The sequence below is a fragment of the Myotis yumanensis genome, unplaced genomic scaffold (assembly GCF_028538775.1).
Source record: "Myotis yumanensis isolate MYYU_CA2020_CCGP unplaced genomic scaffold, mMyoYum1.0.hap1 SCAF_1, whole genome shotgun sequence".
NCBI classification, from domain to species: Eukaryota; Metazoa; Chordata; class Mammalia; order Chiroptera; family Vespertilionidae; genus Myotis; species Myotis yumanensis.
The window spans coordinates 198,931,579-198,955,126 of record NW_027223752.1 but is presented as its reverse complement, the minus strand read 5'-3'; the positions used below and the strand labels follow the sequence as shown (position 1 = coordinate 198,955,126).

General features: G+C 41.7%; 1 pseudogene; it reads left to right on the top strand.

Moving 5' to 3' along the window:
• Positions 1-310: 310 nt before the first annotated feature.
• LOC138994839 (nuclear prelamin A recognition factor pseudogene) lies at positions 311-22,024 on the top strand (annotated as a pseudogene).
• Positions 22,025-23,548: the final 1,524 nt, after the last annotated feature.

Here is a 23,548-nt window from a genome sequence, read left to right as displayed (position 1 = left end):
TAGAAAAAAAGATTATTTTCAAAATATTTCTGCCCACTGACAATGCACTTGGTCAGCCAAGATGGAGATGTACAATGAGATTCATGTCGTTTCCATGCCTGCTAGTGCAACATCCCTAGCAGTGTCCCTGAGATAGAATCTACTCCTGGGGAAAATGCTATGAAGAGTGTTGAAATAACAACAAGCAATTTAGAATATTTCATAAACCTGGTAGATACAACAGTGGCCAGGTTTAAGAAAATTAACTCCAATTTAGAAAAAAGTTCTACTGTGAGTAAAATGCTATCAAATGACATTGCCTCCTACGGAGATGTGGATCCTGAAAGGAACTGTCAATCATTGCAGCAAACTTCACCACTGCCTTACTTTAAGAAACTGCCACATCCAACCTTCAGCAACTGCCACTCTGATCAGTCAGCAGCCACCAACATGGAGGCAAGATTCTCCACCAACAGAAAGATTACAACTCAATGAAGGCTCAGATGATGGTTAGCGATTTTTAGCAATAAGATATTTTAATAAAGTTACATATATTGTTTTTATACATAATGCAATTACACATTTAATAGATGATAGTATAGTGTAAACCTAACTTTTTTATGCCCTAAGAAAGCAAAAAATTCACGTGACTTTGTTTTATCGCTATGTGATATTTACTATTTGTAGTGGTTTAGAACTAATTCCGCAATATCTCTGAGGTATGCCTATATATTGAATGAGATTCTAGGATTCTCTTTAAAAAATGTGACCAATGTACCTAATAACTGTACTCTAAACAGTCATACCCAGCAAGTCAGAGTCTATGGAATTTTCATGTTTCCTCAAGTGTGAATGATTCAGAATGGTTACTCACAGGCAAGAAATGGAAAAGCCCTCTGTGTGTCAAAATATTTCTTCTTGAGAAACTCAGTAAACTAACAGAGGTGGAAGCAAAGGGCAGCAGTAGAGAGTTAACAGAGAGTAGGCAACAGATGCAAGCAGACGCATGCACCCTCACACTGGAACTGTGTCTTATCACAAGATTTTCTTTGAGGTTTAAAGGCACTGAGATACATTCAATGTTGCACTGAAAATAATTCTGTTGTACAGAATGTGTTCTTAGAGACAGACACACTTACAGCATGATTTCTAGGTCAAGACCAAATGCTTTGAAAGAAGATAATTTCTGCATCTATATTTTCAGTTATTGTAATTGTTGCTTTGCCTCTCTATAAATATATTTATAAAATCTTTTATAATAAAATAACTTTTAAAAGTTCTTAACTTGTATCTCAGAAAAGCATTAATTTTAATTTTTGGAAGACACTGAATTCAGAAATAATTTTGTTAATCAAAATTATTAACACTTGTTCAGAGGGTAGAGGTTTGCCACATATGTACACAGGGTTACTTCCTATATTGGTCCAAAATGATCACACAGATAAAAGGATGAACAAGAAATATGCTAGAAAATCACTAAGAGTAACTACCCATATCATATGTGATTTGGGGTCTTCTAAAAAATTAAGACAAAAGCACAATATAATTAAATCAAAATAAAAACATAAAACACTAAGCTGAATTCAATACTGCAGATCTACAAATAGCATAGTTTCATTCAACATCTATTTGTTATAACATTGATGATTTGTGGGAGGAACTCAACTCTTGCTTATATTAATTAATCTATGATAAAATTTGTTTTGTTATATGTTGTTCCACCACAGCTCCAAGAAAGAATATATGCAACCCCATGTTCATAGCATTGCAATTTACAATAGCTAAGATCTGGAAACAGCCCTCGTGGCCATCAGTAGATGAGTGGATAAAAAGCTGTGGTATATCTACTCCATGGTTATCTTACCCTTTGAGACAGCATGGAGGGACTTGAAGAGTATTGTGCTAAGCAAAATAAGCCAGTCAGAGAAAGACAAGTATCACATGATTTAACTCATATGTGGAATCTAATGAACAAAATAAACTGATGTACAAACTAGATTCAGAGACATAGAATCATGGAACAGACTGTGGAATCTCAGACAGAAGGTGGAGGTGGGTGGGTGGGTGGGTGGGTGGGGAAGAGATCAACCAAAGAATTTGTATGCATATATGCATCACCCATGGACACAGACAATAGGGTGGTGAAAGCCTGGGGTAGGGGGTAGGTCAATGGGGGAGGGGGGCATGGGGAAGGGGACATATGTAATGCTTTTAACAATAAATCCTATATAATAAAGAGGTAATATGCAAATTGACTGTCACACCCTTACACAATATGGCCGCCCCATGTGGTCAAAGATGACTGCCACAAGATGGCCGGAAGGGGAGGGTAGTTATGGGTAATCAGGCCAGCAGGGGAGGGCAGTTAGGGGCAACCAGGCCAGCAGGGGAGGGCAGTTAGGGACAACCAGGCCAGCAGGGGAGGGCAGTTAGGGGCAACCAGGCCAGCAGGGGAAGGCAGTTGGGGGCAATCAGACCAGCAGGGGAGCAGTTAGGAATCGATAAGGCTGACAGGGGAGTGGTTAGGGGGTGATGAGGCTGAAGGCAGAAACAGTTAGGGGCAATCAAGCAGGCAGACAGGCGAGTGGTTAGGAGCCAGCAGTCCTGGATTGTGAGAGGGATGTCTGACTGCTGGCAGTTGGACATCCTCTGAGGGGTTCCAGATTGAAGAGGGTGTAGGCTGGGCTGAGGGACAACATCCCCCCACCAGTGCACGAATTTCGTGCACCAGGCCTCTAGTATTTAATAAAGAAATTAAAAAATCAGTTGTTGAAATGAAAATAAAAAGTTTTCTAAGTCACTAAATTAGGTGAAAATCTCCCTGAAGGCAGGAACTGTTTCACCAGCACCTATTACAAAGCCCAGCACATAGTTACATGTAGGCAGAATTTAGCACATATTTCACTCATTGACTGACTTACTGACTGATATAATAAATGAATGAAACCAAATATATTTTGGAATATCTTAAACAGTGCATATGAAACATCTAGCCCAGAGTGAGTAGAGGTCATAGAAGTTGGGTGACAGTAATACATGTACCATTAAACTGCTCCAGAGAAGTTTTGTGAAATCCAACTCTATTGAACTCTGACTGTATTTTTTCCTAATTCTCTCCAATACAGGCATTTCTTTTGACAGAGATACTCCATAGGTACTAAAGAATAATTGAAAAGAGATATTAACATGCACCCTCTGGTGTCACCTAAATGTTAACGTTGCATTTCTTATAGAAAGTTGCATTTAAAACCATAGCACTTTGAGAATGAATACCTAGCAGTAGATAATGCTGAGTGTTCCAATCTGTTTTCCTCCCTAGAATTCTAACCATTGACAAGCAACCCTAATTTACCACTGACACCATTTATTACAAGCCTCCACCTAACAATCCATTCCCTTTCAGTGTCCTTTCTTTTTACTTACTTACTTTGACGGCCTGTTTAGTTCTGAGTTTGCCTTATAGTCCCCATTTGCCATTCAGCCAAGTGGCTAGTGTTGCCGAAGGGGGATCATCATCCGTCACCATCAGCAGACTGCACACTATGCTTTCCAAGTGCACAGTGCACTTCAGTTTTTACATCCCCGAAGTCTGTGGACTCTCTGCCAATAATTCCTCTACTTTAATATTTAAGAAAGCACCCAAAAGTTGGGATGTTTAAATATCTGGCTTCACAAGTAAGCAGGTGCAACAAGAGAACAAATTCTAACTTTGAGTATTTTCTCCTTTCGGTGGATGAGTACAGCAATAAGCTGGAAATTCTTTGTCCTTCAGTAGTGAATTACCAACCCTGTACTGATATTAATCTCCTTAGTGTGAAAAATTGTATTTTTTTCTAAAGATGCAAAGTTTTAAATCTTTCTGGTGAAAGGAGTTTTAGGTCCTATTAATTACTCTGATCATTTATATGCAACATAGTTGAAGTGCAAGCAATTCTCACAATGGGATCATATTTCGTATCTAGAATAGAGTTCATATTGTTAAATAAGCATTAATTATTTTAAACATATGGTGCTTTCTATTTTCATTTTTGCTACAAATACCTGACCTGAATCTATGTACATTGTTGCAGTCCCAGTTGACAAAGATAAATTCAAAGAGAGGAAAGTAGCAGTTTTTGTATAGGCTAACTTACAATGCTTATAAAGAAGAGTGTACTGATCTGAAGGGAGTATGCATTGAATATTGGGAGGATTAGTTTTAATTGACAAAGCTTGCCAGGTAATATGTGCTTCCTAATAGTTCCATATGACGAAATATTAAAGTGCAAGAAAAATTATTTTCAAATACATTTGTAGATGCCACTTTTTAGAGTTGCTTGTGTATGGCCTAAATAAATGGAGTAATTGCCCAGTTTATTGTAAAAAACCAAACCAAACAAAAACACAACTTTAAATAATGGAAAAACCACCACAAATATTTTTTTCTAAATATTTATTTATTTGGTTGATTGATTATAATGGTAATCTAAGAAATAGCTCTATTTCAAAACTGTTTTAAAAAAGATAGTAATTTTCTTAATATCCATGTACATTAAATAAATTTTTATTAAATGTTCATGTAAATTGTTCAGAACATTAAAAATAATCTAGAACAAAAAATATTGTAGCTACATATTCACAAACTTTAATTTCTTAGTCATAGTTGTCTCTAATACTATTAGTATTAAAAGAAAGTTTCTGAAAAATATAGTGTATTTTTTGGTAAATGGGTTCTTATTTTTTTTCCAAAACATGTCTAAATCTTTAAAGTTGCATCTAATGGGTAACCAAATGTATACATCTTCAATTATCATTTTTCTGTTATCATAACATTGTAAATAGAAAACATATTGCTTACCTAGGAGCTAACATATCTGATAACCTCAGAGAAAACTAGGCTAAATGGAGAATTTTATGAAAGTCTAATTTATTTCAAATAAAATATTTAAATATTTTATCTCAAATACTATGCAAGTAGTGTATTCTGTCTAAATTAAGAGCATATTTACTTGGTAAATAATCCTATCTAATAAGAGAGTAATATGAAAAATTGATCATCATTCCAACACACAAGATGGCTGCCCCCCATGTGGTCAAAGATGGCCTGCAGGGGAGGGCAGTTGGGAGGGACCAGGCCGAAAGGGCTGGCAGTTGGGGGAACCAGGCCTGCAGGGAAAGGGAGTTAGGGGTGACAGGGCTGGCAGAGGAGGACAGTTGGGGATGACTAGGCCTGCAGGGGAGGGCAGTTGGGGGTGACCAGGCCTGCAGGGAAGGGCAGTTAGGGGTGACCAGGCCGGCAGGGGAGGGCAGTTAGGCATTGATCAGGCTGGCAGGGGAGTGGTTAGGGGGTGATCAGGCAGGCAGGCAGGTGAGCGGTTGGGAGCCAGTAGTCCTGGATTGTGAGAGGGATGTCCCTCGAGGAGTCCCAGATTGGAGAGGGTGCAGGTTGGGCTGAGGGACACCTCCTCATGCACAAATTTTGTGCACCGGGCCTCTAAGTTACTAATAAAAGTCTCCAAAATCGTATCTGTGTTTATGTTACATTTATTAATACATTAAATTTAAATGCTGCCAAACTATAGACCTTCTTAATTTATTACATTTCAATTTAGTAAAAACTATTTACTTGTGCCGCTCCAAAAAGTTTTTATACCACTGGGTAAAGAAACACTTTTTATTTAGGTTGTAAGATATCTTCTTAATTAATTTCATATATATTCATTTCAAAGGACATATAACTATTAATTCACTGATTCCATTAGCAGATAAGAAACTTCACAAAGTTTCAAATGATACCAATGTTACATCAGTTTTTCAGAGCTTTGAAGTAGAAATTTACCAATAATAGTCTGTTTTGTTTTTTTTTTTTCTTGCCTCCAATTCATGAGCTCAAAGTAAAGCTCTGGAGTTTGTTCCCACCCCCTTTTGTCTTCTTATATCACCAGAGGGATGCAGAAGAGCTAAGAAATACTAGTGATGATACAGACCAGGAACATAAGCCCACTAAAAGACTGATATTTAATTAAAAAAATACAGAACACTGCCTTTTCTCTATACTTCATCAATCACACCAATAATCTACACTAATAAAAGAGAAACATGCTAATTAGCGTACGACCTCTACCCTTCCCATTGGCTAATCAGCATATCCTTATGTAAATTAACAATCAGCCAAGATGGCGGCCGGCAGCCATGCACTGAAGCGAACAGGGAGGTTTCCTTGCTCCAGTGACTGCGGACTCCAACGTCCCCGCCTAACTTGCCAGCCTCTCAGCTGCAACTCTAAGCAACTATGTTGCAAATATAGAAGCTAAACAAAACCCCAGAAACCGGCTGATGGGCTTCAGCCAGCCTGACCGCAACATTGTATCAATGTTTTCAGCAGCGAGGGCTCAGAGCTAAAGCTGGCTCAGAATAGAAAAGAAAAAAGAAAAAAAGGAGCGGTTGGGAGCTTCAGTGACCCACCAGCCAGAAAACGACCCCCAGCCCCTCACCCAGAATGGCCAGGCACTCCAGTGGGGACCCCCACCGTGATCCAGGACACCCTTCAGGGCAAACCAGCTGGCCCCCACCCGTGCACCAGGCCTCTATTCTATATAGTAAAAGGGTAATATGCCTCCCGGCACCGGGATCAGCGGAGCAGCGAGGCTCCCGGCACCGGGATCAGCGTGACAGGGGCAGCACCCAAACCCCTGATCGCCCTGCGGCTCTGTGTGTGACGGGGGGGGGGGGGGGAGCCACAACCTCCCTATCCGCCCTGCTCTGTTCATGACAGGGGAAGGTGCCCCAACCCCCTGATCAGCCCTGCTCTGTGCCTGATAGGGGGGAGCTCCCCAACCCCTAATCGCCCTGCGGCTCTGTGTGACAGGGTGCAGCGCCCCAAACACCCCCTCCCCCCCACGGGCCTTGCTCTGTGTGTGACAGGGTAGAGCCATAACCTCCCCATTGGCCCTGCCCTGAGTGTGACAGGGTGCAGCGCCCCAACCTCCTGATCTGCCCTGCTCTGTGTTTGACAGGGTACGGAGCCCCAACCCCCCTGATTGGCCCTGCTCTGTGAGTGACAGGGGGCAGCGCTCCAACCCCCTGATCGGCCCTGCTCTGTGCGTGACAGGGGGGAGCTCCACAACCCCCTGATGGGCCCTGCTCTGTGAGTGACAGGGGGCAGTGCCCCAACCCCCTGTTTGGCCCTACCCTGAGCATGACTGAGGGTGGCATCGCAACTGCCCGATCCAACCTGCTCTGTGCATGACAGGGGGTGGCGCCCCAACTCCCCAATCGGCCTTGCTCTGAGCCTGACCAGGGGCTGCACCTAGGGATTGAGCCTGCCCTCTGCCACCCGGGAGCAGGCCTAAGCCAGCAGGTCATTATCTCCCAAGGGGTCCCAGACTGCGAGAGGGCACAGGCTGGGCTGGGGGACCCTCCTCCCCTCCCCCTGAGTGCACAAATTTTTGTGCACCGGGCCTCTAGTACTACAGTATAAGAACAGTAGATTTCATCTGAAAAAGTTACAAGACATGGATGATCCCTGAGGAGTATTTAAGGAAGCCTTTATTTATTTTTTAAGATGAATCAATTATTAATAACTTAGAAAAAAACATAAAGCATTGCACCCAAATGATTGTACAACCAAATTCTACCAAACTCTTAAGAGACGATAGCAATTCTCCATAGTCTCTTCTAAATATCAAAGCAGAGGAAACACTTCCTAACTCTTTTATGAGGCTACAATTGCCTTAATATCAAAATCAGATAAACATATCACAGAAAAGGAAATTCATAGACAAATATTCTCATGAACATAGAAACAACAATCCTGAAAAAAACAATCAAATGACAGACAACAAAAAGCATCAAACAGATCCGACAATGTGTAAAAGGAATTATATACTATGACCAAGTACCAAGTGGAATTTTTTCCAGGTATGCAAGTCTGGTTCAACATTCAAAAACAAGTCAATGTAATACAATCTTGCCAACCAAGTAAGGATTTTTTTTTTCTTAAATGATCACATCAATTGATGGGGAAAGAGCATCTACCAAAATCCAATACCCACTTTTGATAAAAATTCATCAGTCTTAGAAATTAAAGAGTACTTTTTCAACTTGTTAAAGAACATCTGAAAAAAATTGACAGCTAATGTCACATGTGACACTGAGAGAGAGACTTACATTTTTCTTGGAGACTTGGAAGAGGCAAGGATGTCTCTTACTACTCATGTTCAACATATAAGTAGTCCTTTGTAACTGAAACAAGACAAGGAAAAAAAATAAATGTTACACATCTTGGAAAGAAAGAAATTACAGTGTATTTGTAGGATGACATAATTATCTATGTACAAAAACCCTAAAAAAAATTACAAAAGAACTCATACTAATAAGCGAGTATTGTTATAAACTAAAAAGTTGATATAGAGAAATCAGTCATTTTATTATATGCCAACAATGAAAAATTAGAATTGGGAATAAAAATAACATATATAAAAGCATCAAAAATAAGTAATTGGGCATAAATCCAACAAAACATAGGAACATTATGTAGAAAATTACAAAAGACTGATGAAAGAAAGCAATGAACTAGATAAAAAGGGAGATATTCTCTGTTCATGGGTTGGAAGACTTAATATTGTTAATATGTTGCCTCTTCCAACTTGATCTATAGATTCAATCAAAACCCCAACTAGCTATTTTATACATATCAACAAAATTTATATGAAAGGCCAAAAATTTAAGAATAGCTAACACAACACTGAATAAGTAGAACAAAATTCTTCATACTGCCCAATTTCAAGACTTACTATTAAGGTAAAGCAATCTAGACAGAATGCTATTGACAAAAGAATAGATACACACTGAAATAACAGAATAAAAGTCTAGTAAATTCACACAAATACAATCAACTGATTTTTGACATAAGGGCAAAGGCAAAGAGTCTTTTTACAAAATGGTGATGGAATAATTGTATGTCTATAAACAAAAGACATGAACCTAGACATAGACTTTACTCCTTATAATAAAACTGAACTAAAAATAGATCATAGATATAAACTAAAATGCAAAACTATAAAACTTTGAAAACAAAATATAGGGGAAAAAATCTAAGTGATCTTGGGTTTTGTGATGAGTTTTTAGAGATGACACCAGAAGCATGATCCATAAAGAAAAAAATCAATAGGTTGAACTTCATTAAAATTAAGTATATTCTGTTCTGCATAAGATACTGTTAGAGTATAAAAAGATAAGCCACAGATTGGGAGAATGTTTACAAAACACATATCTAATAATAGAATTACATCCAAAATATTCAGAGAACTCTTCAAATTCAACAATAGAAAAGCAATCCAATTGAAAATAAGCAAAAGAGCTGAATATCTCAACAAAAAGATATACAGATGGCAAATAAGAATATAAAAACCTGCTCAATATAATTTGGTGTTAGAAAAATGCAAATTAAAACAATGAGATATCACTACACATCTATTAGAATGGCCAAAATCCAAAAACTTGACAATCCAATTGCTGGGGAGAATGCAGGGCAATATAAATTCTCACTCATTGCTGATGAGACTGCAAAATTGTTTATGCTCTGGGAGACAGTTTGGCAGTTTCATACGTTGTCTTACTGTATGATTTAGCAATCACACATATTTATCCAATTGATTTTAAATTTTATATCCCTACAAAAATACATGTGAATGTTTATAGCAGCTTTACTCATCGTCTCCAAGATATTCTTAATAGGTGAATGGAAAAATAAGCTGCTGTTCCTCTATACCAGCAATTGTAACTTTTTTTTTTTATCTCAGAGCACACATAAACGAGTTACTAAAAATATGTGGCACACCAAAAACATTTTCTTTTGTTGATCCGAAAAAAAGGTATAATTTTTATTTATTTACATAGAATGCTATTGTTGTGTTAGATGCTGTCATTTTTAATTTGAAAATCTAAGGGAAAAGAGGTCAATGTCCATGACTAAAATAGTCAAGTATTGTATGTTATAAAAATTTTTATGGCACACCAGTTGAAAATTGCTGTTCTATACAATGGAAGACTATTCACTATACAAAGGAATTGAGCTATCAAGCCATATGAATGTATAGATGCAACTTAAATACATATTGCTAAGTGAAAGAAGCCTGTTTGAATAAACTACTGACAAAGAAAAAACTATAGAGACAATAAACAGAGAGTTTGTCAGGTTGGGAGTGAGGAATGGGTTGAATTGGTGAAGCATAGGAGAAACTTTATGAAACTATTCTGTATGATATTGTGATGGTGGACACATGACACTATGCATGTGTCAAAACCCACAGCATTTTACAACAGAAAGAGGAAACCCTAATGCATACAAATTTAAGAAGTCATTTAGGAGGTCAGGTTATCCCAGGATTTAAATCAGACTCTGATAAAATATTTTGACTGTCTCATGAATATAGGAAACTAGAGGCCCAGCACATGAAATCCGTGTATGAATACAGTCCCTAAGTCTGGCCTGTGATCAGGGCCATCTTCCCGCTCCCCACCGTGACCCACTCCCAGTTCCCCATTCGCCGTCCCGTGATCGGAGCCTGACGGCCGGGGGAAGGGACCGAGAGGTCGGCCATTTCCGCCTGCTCACCACCCCCGCCCCATCTGCAGATTGCCCTATGTGTGTGGAGCGACTGGTGGGGTGGGGGCCTTGGCCTGACACCACCTGCATCCCCCGCCACCCACCTCTGGTTCCCCATTTGCCATAGGGCATCAGAGCCTGCAGGACAGGAAAGGGACCAAGAGGTGGTCAGTGCGTCTCATAGTGACTGGTCAAGCAGTCGTTCTGGTCATTTCGCCGTTAGGATCAATTCTCATATTACACGTTTACTATATAGGATAGAGGCCAGGTGCACGGGTGGGGGCTGGCTGGCCTGTCCTGATGGGGGCCCTGGATCAAGGTGAGGGTCCCTGCTTGGGGCAGAACCAGCCGGGGCGAGGGGCCACAGGTGGTTTTCAGGCCAGTTATATCCCCAATCGGGGTGGGGGCTTCCCACTGGGGGACAGGGCCAGCAGGGGGTTTGCAGGTCGACCCCGCTCCCAGTTGCAGTAGGGGTCCTTGCTGGGTGGCGGGGCTGGCCGGGGCGAGGGGTCACAGTTGTTCTGGTCTCTGGTCATTCTGGTCGTTCTGCTGTTCCGGTCGCTGGGCTTTTATTATATAGGACAGTCTTACTGGAGGGGTGAGGAGCAAAAGCACTAAACCAACTAACTTTGGAAATGGGTAGAGTCTATAAGACTAAAGGCAAAAGGAGTTTTACATAAGAAATGTATTCCCTCTGCAGCGATCCTGAGAAAGAACAAAGTAGGTGGGATCTCAATGCCAGATATCAAGCTGTATTACAAAGCCACTGTTCTCAAAACTGCCTGGTACTGGCACAAGAACAGACATATAGATCAGTGGAATAGAATAGAGACCCCAGAAATCGGCCCGAACCAATATGCTCAATTAATATTTGACAAAGGAGTCAAGAACATACAATGGAGCCAAGACAGTCTCTTCAATAAATGGTGTTGGGAAAATTGGACAGATATATGCAAAAAAATGAAACTAGACCACCAACTTACACCATACACAAGAATAAACTCAAAATGGATAAAGGGCTTAAATGTACTACAGGAAACCATAAAAATTCTAGAAGAATCCAAAGGCAACAAAATCTCAGACATATGCCGAAGCAATTTCTTCACTGATACAGCTCCTAGGGCAGTTGAAACTAAAGAGGAAATGAACAAATGGGACTACATCAAAATAAAAAGCTTCTGCACAGCAAAAGAAACCATCAACAAAACAACAAGAAAACCCACTGCGTGGGAAAACATATTTGCCAACGTCATTTCTGATAAGGGCTTAATCTCCAAAATTTATAGGGAACTCATACAACTTAACAAAAAGAAGATAAACAATCCAATCAAAAAATGGGCAAAGGATCTAAATAGACACCTTTCAAAAGAGGACATTCAGAAAGCCAAGAGACATATGAAAACATGCTCAAAGTCACTAATCATCCGAGAGATGCAAATCAAGACAACAATGAGGTACCATCTCACACCTGTCAGAATGGCTATCATCAACAAATCAACAAACGACAAGTGCTGGAGAGGATGTGGAGAAAAAGGAACACTTGTGCACTGCTGGTGGGAATGCAGACTGGTGCAGCCACTATGGAAGACAGTATGGAGTTTCCTCAAAAAACTGGAAATGGAACTCCCATTTGACCCTGTGATCCCACTTCTAGGAATATATCCTAAGAAACCAGAAACACCAATCAGAAAGGATATATGCACCCATATGTTCATAGCAGCACAATTCACCATAGCTAAGATCTGGAAACAGCCTAAGTGCCCATCAGTAGATGAATGGATTAGAAAACTGTGGTACATCTATACGATGGAATACTATGCTGCTGTAAAAAAGAAGGAACTCTTACCATTTGCAACAGCATGGATGGAACTGGAGAGCATTATGCTAAGTGAAATAAGCCAGTCAATGAAGGAAAAATACCACATGATCTCACTCATTCATGGATAATAAAGACCATTACAAACTTTTGAACAATAATAGATACAGAGGCAGAGCTGCCTCAAACTGATTGTCAAACTGCAGTGGGAAGGCCAGGGAGGGTTGGGGGGCAGGAGGGAGGGGGGTAAGAGATCAACCGAAGGACTTGTATGCATGCATATAAGCATAACTAATGGACATAAGACACTGGGGGGTAAGGGAGGCCAGGGTATTGTCAAGGGCGGCGGTGGGGGGGGGGGGGGAAGGACACATATGTAATACCCTTTGTAATACTTTTAGCAATAAAAAATAAATAAATAAATAAATAAAAAAGAAAAGTGGAGCAGAGCTGGCTGGGACCAATCCTGCCCCTCATTTTAGAGATGAGAAAATTAAGGCTCACCGAGGGAGTAGAGACGAGACTAGATACCTAAGAATCTGTTGTTTCATCCCTGTATTCTCTTGGAAAACTCCTCAAATGAAGGTATCTGGAGATGAAACTAAAAAAAAAAAAAAAAATGTATTCTGGTTGATAAAGTTTTTCCCATAGGGGTATCCTATCTACTAAAGAGGTGATATGCAAATTGATCATCACTCCAACTCACAAGATGCCCGCCCCCATGTGGCCACAAGATGGCCTGCAGGGGAGGGCAGTTAGGGGCAACCAGGCCAGCAGGGGAGGGCAGTTGGGGGCGACCTGGCCTGCAGGGGAGTGAGGGCAGTTGGGGGTGACCAGGCCAGCAAGGGAGGGCAGTTGGGGGTAACCAGGCTGGCAGAGGAGGGCAGTTGGGAGCAACTGGGATGGCAGGGCAGGGCTATTGGGGGCAATCGAGCCGGCAGGGGAGCTGTTAGGCGTCGATTGGACTGGCAGGGGAGTGGTTTTGGGGCAATCAGGCAGGCAGGCAGGCGAGCAGTTGGGAGCCAGCAGTCTGAATTGTGAGAGGGATGTCTGACTGCCCGTTTAGGCCACAGGGATCAGGCCTAAATGGGCAGTCGGACATCCCTCGAGGGGTCCAGACTGGAGCAGGTGCAGGCTGGGCTGAGGGACACTCCCCCCCCCAGTGCACAAATTTTGTGCACCAGGCCTCTAGTGAACTAATAATTTGAAGTCACTATATCTGTATAATGAATTTAAAATTAAGTAAATTCATGGTGAATGGTGGCAGCCAGATGTTGTACTGCTAAATTGGGAAGTTAGAGACAATCAAGGAGAATGATCTATATGGTTATGGATTAGAGTTAAAAACATCAATATGTATCCATGTTTATCTTAGTATAGATTCAGATGAAAACACACACACACACACACACACACACACACACACACATACAAAATTTTATAATGTTTATAAGTACTTACAGATATGTATATGTGTATATGTTAGTATCCAAACATATATGTCCTTGTTCTGTCCTCTGAGAATGCCTAGAAGCAGTGATACTGCAGAAGCAATGAACATACGTGGCACCTAGATCTTGGTTTCTAATACTATTTTCCAACATAAGGAATCAGAGCTCTTTGATTCCAATACTGGCCTAGGAAATAATATATAGGATGACCTTGTAGTGCCAGAAAGTAAGGAAACACTCAAAATAAACAAAATGAGGATGATATCCATAGAGGGGAAAGATCTCAATGGCCAAAGATAGAATTCAACACAACTATGGTAAGTAAATAAAGTAGTGTTGAATTATAACTCATCATATAAATTGAATATTCATGAGCTAAAACTGACTTAAATGAATAAATAATAACTAAGTGGGGGAAAACTGATGAATCTCCCATGCAGAAGAATCACCCAGAACTGATATACTCTGTCATCAAGATGGTAGAACATAGCTTTTCACTTTTTAAGTGTGTACTGTACATAGTACTTTTTTTCCACAGAGAACAGAATATAAAGGGAGAAAGAAGAGAAACTGTACAATGGATAAACCTGACATAAGCTATCTCATGATTATAATTAACAGAAAAAAGTCATGTTGATAATACATAATCTATATGGTGTTATGAAAATAACTCATTACAGTCTTCATCTTACAAACCCATACCTCTGATCTAATCAGGAGAAAATGACATCAAATACATCCCAATTAAGGAACATTCTACATAATATTAGTACCTGGTACTTTTGAAAAAAACCTCATGGCCATCAAAACAAAAACAGTCCAAGAAACCATCACAGCCAAGAAAAGACTGAGACAGGATGATAATGTACTATGATATCCCAGAAAGGATCTTGGGGAAAAAAAAAGACATTATTTAAAAACTAAGAAAATACTAAAGTATAGATTTTAGTTAAAACAAAGTGTTAATATAAGTTCACTAATTGTGATAAATGTCTTATATATAATACAACTTATTGATAATAGGGGTAACTTGAGTTGGTTGTATCTATCTGCAAACTTTCTGTACTAACTTTACAACTTTTCTATAAATGTAGGTCTACCTTAAAATAAATGTTTACTTAAAAATAAAATGTAACAAAACCAAGATAGTATAGTGTTACCAAACAAGAAAATGAACAGCCTTGAGACTTTCACCATGTAAAAACTGGTAAAAGCACTGTAGCAAAAGCTTTCAGACAATGCATTCTAGGGCAAGACTGCTTAGCCTCTATTTCACTCACATATTTTATGCACCCTTAACATAACTGTCTATGTTTCCACTGACCCTGCCAAGAAGCACCCTCGTAGCTTTTGTGTCTGGCAGGTCTTAGCAGATAGCACAGCTGGCTTGCACTTCAAGTGGATGACAGAGGGTGTGGTGTCCTACTACTAGCCAAGACTTCACACAAATCAGAAAGCACTTATTTAAAAGGTGAGCAAGCTCCTGCACTGCTGGACAAGAGAAGAGGGTTCCATTGCCTTGCCTCTAGTTCTCTTGGGAAAATAGACAGGCTATTGTTGGTTCTTTTTTGTATTTATTTATGTGACAAAAGTGAAATCTCTCCCCAGAGCACAGGTATCATACACACTACCAGATAAGACTGTGCATAAGCTATAATGGAGATCTACTTCATTTGCTAATTAAATTGAATTAAAACAAATCCAGGCAAAATGCTAAACCAGATGAGACACCACAATTGAGGCATAAATGAGGACTGTCTGTGGTCATTTAATTGGATAAATTTCCCCAGAAATCTCAGTTGCAAAAGGTTTTGTTGCTGTAACTTTGTTCACATATTAAGGGTTTAAAATTCGCATGTTTTTGGGTTTTCTTATTCATAACTAAAACTGCAAAATTGGGGCTGAGCAAGACTTTGGCACATGACTCATCCATTGTCCTAATTTTACCAAGAAGACACACAACCCGAGGCAGAGTAAGTGATTAGAGACATCCACAATGATCACTATTTTAGAGCCATAATTCCAACCTAAGCTCCTGACCCCAGGCTTGCTCTTTTATTTAACTGCCCTGATGGTTCATGCTGCAGTTTTATTTCTCTTTATCTTAATACTAAGGTCCCTTTGGTTCTTTATTTCAGAGCAGCCTGAATGGTAGCTACAAAAATAAAGTTATTTATGGCATAACTTTTAAAAATTTATTATATTATTTAGGCTGTGCTTTTACAAGACTAACAGACTGAATCTATATATATAAAAGGCTCAGTATCTGTCCTTCCCTCTGACCGGTAGCTATGACAGGCACTGACCATCAGGGGAGCAGATGCTCAACACAGGAGCTGCCATGATGCACACTGGCCATTTAAAAATAAACGGCACCACAGACCGGGTGCCAACAAACCAACACTCGGCTTCCCCCAAGTGGGACACAGGCCCTGCCACTACCCTGGAGTGACACCCCACCAAATCACAGCCAATGCTGCCAAGACCTCGTGGCACAAAATGTGGACCACAGCCAAGCCCAGCCCAAAAACAGTTGCTATGGGCGCCTGGTAATGATGTCATGTAGCAACTCCCAGCTTCCTCTCCCTAGTCTAGTGACTAGCCTCCTTGGAGTTTCTTCACCCTAGGAATATGACTTTCTTTATAGCCAGATGCAAACATTTTACAGCTTAACCAAATGTTTGTGAAGCGGTTTCCCATGCCTCATCTCATTTGATCCTCACAGATGTCCTGGAGTAGGTAGATAGGAGACTTGGTAGAATTCTATTTTCTTTTCATTAGCAAGACAATGGAGGTTTAGAAAGTTTAGAAACTTGATCCGACTGAAAAGAAGTAAGAAGTTGTGGAACTTGAAAATGACTTCAGGTTTTCTCACTGTGCAGAATATAGTCAAACACTGCTGCAGCTAAATATTTTACCCTATGTTCTCCCTGTGTGATCTACAATAAAAATCTGCTTTCTGTTGATATTTACTGCTGTGTTGCTGACAATTACCTGAAAGAGAAGTTGGGGTGTTTCACTGGGCTGGGAAAAGTTTAGCTAAATCAGAAAGCAGGTCTAATTAAACAAGTTTATACACACACACACACACACACACACACACACTAGGCCCAGTGCACAAAAATTTGTGCACTGGCTGCGGGGGGTCCCTCAGCCCAGCCTGTGCCCTCTCGCAGTCTGGGACCCCTCGGGGGATGACCACCTGCTGGCTTAGGCCCACTCCCTGGGGGATTGGGCCTAAGCTGGCAATCAGACATCCCTCTAGGAGCCCGGGAGCCCTTGGGGGATGTCCACTTGCCAGCGGGGAGCAGGCCTAAACTGCAGTTGGACATCCTTAGAGCTGCTGAGGAGGCGGGAAAATTTCCCGCCACCACCGCTGTGCTGGCAGCCATCAGCCTGGCTTGTGACTGAGCAGAGCTCCTCCTGTGGGAGTGCACTGACCACCAGGGGGCAGCTCCTGCATTGAGCGTCTACCCCCTTGTGGTCAGTGTGTGTCATAGTGACCAGTCATTCCTAGTGGTTCTGCTGTTAGGGTCAGTTTGCATATTACTCTTTTATTACATAGAATAGAGGCCTGGTGCACGGGTGGGGGCCAGCTGGTTTGCCCTGAAGGGTGTCCAAGATCAGGGTAGGGGTCCCGCTGGTGTGCCTGGCCAGCCTGGGTGAGGGGCTGATGGCTGTTTGCAGGCTGGTCACACCCCCTTCAGGATGGGGGTCCCCACTGGGGTGCCTGGCCAGTCTGGGTGAGGGGCTGAGGGCCGTTTTCAGGCTAATCAAACCCCCCACCCCCTTGGCGATGGAAGCTCCCAGCCTCTCCTTTTTTTATTTTTTATTTTATTCTGGAATTTATTTACCTTCTATAATTGAAACTTTGTTGCTTTGAGTGGCGCTCAGAGCCTCCGCATCAGGCAGGAAGTTGGCTTCCTCCATCATTGGGGCAACCAAGCCTCCTGCTCGCTCCAGCTCCGTGGCTGCCGGCCACCATCTTGGTTGGGTTAATTTGCATATAGTTGCTCTGATTGGCTGGTGGGCGTGGCTTAAGGTGTAGCGAAGGTACGGTCAATTTGCATGTTTGTCTTTTATTAGTGTAGATATATATATATATATATATGACTAAGTTGACTCACGCATGCCAATACATAGTAAGCTCTCACTGGCACCAATCACATGCATGTGTTTTGACCTGTCATTGTTGATCATGAATTTGATTGAGACTTCTATCATAGAGAAAGGCGAATAGTGATATTAAAATATTTCTTCTAATTAATTTCCTTTCAATGTAGACGAATCTGTGCACCAGGACACTAGTAAGAAATAAAAGGAATGATTTAATCTGGTCAACCTCCTTCTTTCTTATGAGATTATCACCCATGATATAATTATTTGAACAATTCAATCAACATCTCTTTAAGGAGCATCTACCACTGTGCTAGGTATCAGAATAAAGGGATCGGAGGGAGGCAGAGAATTAAATGTCCACTCAGCTTATCTAGCCTGGAAAATTCACAAGTGCATGTAATTCAAGGCAACATATGTTATAGTGTGTTTATGGGAACACCTACTGGAATAGCATTTTTGACATATAATTGGGTTATATTTTATTACAATTAACAACACTACTAAAAATTGCTACCATTTATTAAGAAACCTATGAAATGAAATGTAACTTTACAATGACTTCACACTTAAATCTCAAAAACTATGAAATAAGAAGTTTTATCACATTTTACAGATGGGTAAATAGGGCTAGGACAGTGGTCGGCAAACTCATTAGTCAACAGAGCCAAATATCAACAGTACAATGATTGAAATTTCTTTTGAGAGCCAAATTTTTTAAACTTAAACTATATAGATAGGTACATTGTTATTAACTTAATTAGGACACTCTTAAGGCTTAGGAAGAGCCACACTCAAGTGGCCAAAGAGCTGCATGTGGCTCATGAGCTGCAGTTTGCCGACCACGGGGCTAAGAGATTTCTGTGAGTTAAGACCTATTAGGATCAAGACGATACAGGCCTCATTATTTCACAACTAGAAAGTGATAGAACTGGAATTTGAGTTTCATTTGTCCTCTCTGGCACTTATTTTGTGTGTGTGTGTTTTTTTTCATCAAGTTAAAGTAAAGTTGAAAGAATTGAATGGACCTGCCTCAATTATAATCTCCCAAGATGACTGTTAATAACTCATATTCCAGCTTCCCAGATAACTTTGGGAAACCTTCAAAAATCAAACAAGTAGAACATAAAGAATAATATCTCAATTTGAAAGAGTTGTCTAAGTCATTTAAAGATCAATTAAAATAGTAATTATCACTGTTTCTTTATCATTAGGGTTTGTGAATAATTTGATGATTATGATTAATTCTGAATTTTGGGTTAGGTAAAAAATCATGAACACTAATATTTGAACTTTCTAGTTGGAATCATGAAAGAAAAACCATGGTTGATACTGGTGACTGCAGAAAGACAATTGTCCTTATTGTTTGTCAGTTAAGATTTTTTAAGACAATTAGTTAGGATTTTATAAAAAAGGCATATTAGAGCCAAATAATACAGTTTTCCCAAAGTCATCTAAGAGTGGAGACATATTCATTGAATGCCACTTAACTACTCTGTAACAAATATTATATTGTTATAAATACCATCTCAGAAGTAAGAAATATTAACTTTTATCCATGATGCTCTGTATCAAAGCATCGTAGGCTAGTACGAAGGTTGAAAGTGAAAGTAAGCAATGGTGAGCACTGGAAATGCTCCACCTGGTAGAATAGCATGGTGAAGGCAGCCACTGAGCCCACATCCTGGTAGTTGCAGAAAGGCTTTCATACCAATGATGGGATGTCTCTGGCCCTGATTAGTTTTACCATGTAGGCCGTTGCCGAAATTGTGTGGTCCTGCCTCCATGTGCCCAATGAACTGTCTAACACAGACTTTTTATTTAAGCAACTTTATTTAACAAACACTGAAATTAATGTTTCATACAAACTAAAATTTATTAGCTGTAACATCTATAAAAATTTTATTTCAAGGATAAGAATTTGTCATATTAAAAATATAAAGCTTAGGTGACAGGGAAGATCATATATATAAATATCACTTACATATGGTTCCTGAGAAGATTTGGTCAATGCATATTGTTTTATTTTTATATATCTATAGTAATACCAATCTACACATAGATTTTTAAGCCTTGCTAATTTTCTAGAACTAGCAAGAAATATTGATTTTAATCAACCAGCTAAGCTATTCAAAATACTGTTTTAAGGAGAAAAATTGCACAGAAGCAATTTATTGCTTTTAAATGCAATTAACCAATAATGTAAAATTTTATTACTCAGTTATAATAGTAAATTCACAGAGTAAACCAGCCAAAGAAAATTGAAATTTTAAAGTAATTATAAGTGATGTAAACTTAACAATTGTTTATAATGTAGAAAAAATGTGTTAAACATTTGAATTATCTATCCTATATAATAAAAGCCCAGCAGTCGAACAGCGGAATGATCAGAACGACTGGTGGACCAGTTGCTCTGAAGTGCACTGACCACCAGGGGGCAGACGCTCAATGTAGAACCTGCCCCCTGGTGGTCATTGCGCACCCACATCAGGAGCACGGGTCCTGACCAACCCTGTCAGGAGGCCCACCAGCCCCGTGGCAGCCACTCACTCCCTCAGTAGACCTGCAGGTTCAATCTCCAGAGAACGGGCCAGGCACCAAGGGACCAGTGCCGCTGGCACAATCCGGACAGCACTGATGGCCTCCTGGAACTCGGCCTTGGGCACTTCGGCCGCTTCCCCTCCCTAGATGCTCCACAAGGAAGAAATGATATAAAAGCATCTGCCAGCAGTGCCAGGGGCGACCAGTAAGAAACAAAAACCGATGACGAAGAGAATGCTGCAGTCAATGTCCAGAATCAGGCTCAGGAGAACGGACAGAAGGGAGAATTCCATAAGTTGGCCGATGCCAAGATATTTCTGAGTGACTGCCTGGCGTGTGACAGTGGTATGTCCGCAGAGAAAGGAGTCCAAGTTTCTCAACAGAACACCAAGGATTTCTTCCGTGTTCTGAACCTTAATAAGAAATGTGATACCTCACAGCACAAGGTGCTGGCAGTGTCCGTGTGCCCTCAGTCTCTGCCTTATTTTGCTGCTAAATTCAGCCTCAGTGTCACTGATGCATCTAGAAGGCTCTGCAGCTTCCTCAAAAGCCTAGGGGTGCACTGTCTTTGACATAAAGATAGCCGCGGACTGCAGCATCCTGGAGAGTCAGAAGGAATTTGTGCGTTGGTACTGCCGGCACCGTGAGGAAGAGCCCCGGTTACCCATGCTGACCTCCGCCTGCTCCGGCTGGGTCCGATATGCAGGGTGTGCTGGGTCACCCCATCACCCCCCACCTCTGCAAGGCCAAGTCTCCCCAGTGGATCATGGGCTGTCTGGTGAAGGATTACTTCACCAGACGGCAGAACCTGTTCCCAGACAAGATTTCCCACGTCATTTGGCCCCGTGTTATGACAAGAAACTGGAGGCCCTTTGAGAAGATGTTCCCACAGCTTCACAGAGTTCCCAGGGTGCTGACTGTATGGTAGCCTCAGGTGAAATTGTCCAGATAATAGGGCAAAGTGACCTCTCTGTGAACGCCGCTGCCCTGGACACTCTGTTTGGAGACATGAAGGAAGAGGAGGTGAGGCTTCAGGAGGGTGCCAGCTCCGACAGGTACCTGGCACACATCTTCAGGCACATGGCCAAGGAGCTGTTCAACAAGGACATGGGGTTGCTCACCTACTGCACCCTGAGGAACAAGACTTCCAGGAGGTCACTCTTGAAAGGGATGGAGAGGTTCTGCTACGCTTTGCGGTTGCTTACGGCTTTCGGAACATCCAGAACGTGGTCCTGAAGCTAAAGAGAGGCAAGTTCCTCTGCCACTTGGCGGAGGTCCTGCCTGTGCCGGGGATGCTTAAGCATCAGGGGCCAGGCCCAGGAGGAAAATGGGCGTGCAGACAGGGCACTGCTGTGGCAGATGACATCTATGCTGCCATCCTGGTGTGGCCCCGTTACCAGCGCCCATGTGCAGAAGCAGTACCAGGAGTGGCTGGGGTGCGAGGGGTGGGGGGAGGGGGGTAGGGCAGCCAGCCAGCATCCAGGACTTCAAGTGGTAAAAGTCCAGCAGATGCCTGGCCTGCAGGCCACCTGAGGAGGGGTGTCAGTACCGTGAAGAAAAGGCTTAGCATCTCTGTCATCTCTTTGGTTTTCAGAATTCCCTGCTCCCCATCTGTGGCTCCCTCCCTGAGGGGCGCTGTCGTCATCACATGGGTGCAACTGGAATATTGTATCTCGAGAAGATTGCCCCAATGTACATATCCTTTTATCTGATGATGAAAAAATCCCAAAGAACAAGAATGGAGACAGACTACTGTCCTTTAGGCTGAGACTTGGTTCTGTCCACACGCCTCAGAGAGATTGGATGAGGAAATGGCCCGGGTTGGCCCTGACTTTACCCACTTATGTTACTCTTGAAGGAGTCTTTGCCACAATGTGAATAAACTGCTAACTTTTGGAATAGGGGCTCATACAAAAGTTTGCATTCCCAACTTTTCTTAAAACAGATCTATGTTCTGCAGCTGTGGCCACTGTCCTGAGATCAGGTCCTGTCCACCAGGTCCTGTCACTGGGAGTCAGGGGGCATTGGAGTGGAGGGCCCCCCCATGCCCTTTCACATTCAGGGATTGAGCTGAACTCACTTTGGGGGAGGCCTGGCAAGGGTGACAGGTGTCACAGATGGAAGGATGGAGAAAGGAGAGGCGGACGCCCTGTCAGTCCCTCCCTGTGTGGGGTCAGGCAGATGAAGGCCGACCAGCCCGCCCCACAATTGGGTGAGATAACGTCCTCTGTGTCCACCTCTTACCCCGTGGGCCCAGCCACTCCCCTCACCTCCGGGAAGCCCTCTGCCTTCCACTACAGCGTGCTCTGCCCTCACATGCTGCTCGCCTTCAATGAGAAGGAAGAGGGCAGTTGGCCCACAGACAACTACACAGAAATATACACAGCCATCACAGAGCCCAGCACCACATGCATGTTAAGGCCATCCCATGAAGTGAGGCCTGTGGCCGGTCTGGTGTTGGTTTTCAGAGCACTTGGATTTTGTTACCATGTGGGTGACATTCTTCTTGAACCCCTCAGCCTGTTAGATTTCCCTCATTCATGTGTTATTGTACCTGTATATCCATCTGGGTTGATAACTGGAACATTGTATGAAATTACCTATTTTCTGCTTTCAATCTATTTACAGTGGGGTTTCATCCACTGTGGTAATGAAGATCCATTTCTGATTATGGAACAGTTGAAGTGTTGAAAGAAAGAAAGAAAGAAAAAGAAAGAAAGAAAGAAAGAAAGAAAGAAAGAAAGAAAGAAAGAAAGAAAGAAAGAAGGAAGGAAGGAAGGAAGGAAGGAAGGAAGGAAGGAAGGAAGGAAGGAAGGAAGGAAGGAAGGAAGGAAGGAAGGAAGGAAGGAAGGAAGGAAGGAAGGAAGGAAGGAGGGAGGGAGGGAGGGAGAGAGAGAGAGAGAGAGAGAGAGAGAGAGAGAGAGAGAGAGAGAGAAAGAAAGAAAGAAAGAAAGAAAGAAAGAAAGAAAGAAAGAAAGAAAGAAAGAAAGAAAGAAAAGCGGCTGCCAAGTGGCTTCTGACAACTGGCGGGAACATCTGCGTGATGGATCCGGATCC